This window comes from Penaeus monodon, chromosome 25, assembly GCF_015228065.2.
Source record: "Penaeus monodon isolate SGIC_2016 chromosome 25, NSTDA_Pmon_1, whole genome shotgun sequence".
Taxonomy (NCBI): Eukaryota; Metazoa; Arthropoda; class Malacostraca; order Decapoda; family Penaeidae; genus Penaeus; species Penaeus monodon.
Genome location: NC_051410.1, coordinates 38,177,236 through 38,177,462, shown reverse-complemented (window position 1 = coordinate 38,177,462; position 227 = coordinate 38,177,236).

The following is a 227-nucleotide window of genomic DNA, read 5'->3' as shown; positions in this document are numbered from 1 at the left end:
AATAGATTATCCACATTTCATCCTCTTATCTCCATATTTTTCAATTTATCCCCCTTTTTATAATAGTGTCTCAAATCACTCATCTAACACAGTGACATCTGGCCCTTTCTCTACCTTTCGTTTATTTATCTTCCTGGGAGGTTCGGTGCACACAAAGGTCGTTCAAGACATGGGGCTGATGAGAGAACATAGCAGCTGTGTCCTCATGGAGACAGCGACTCAGGTAC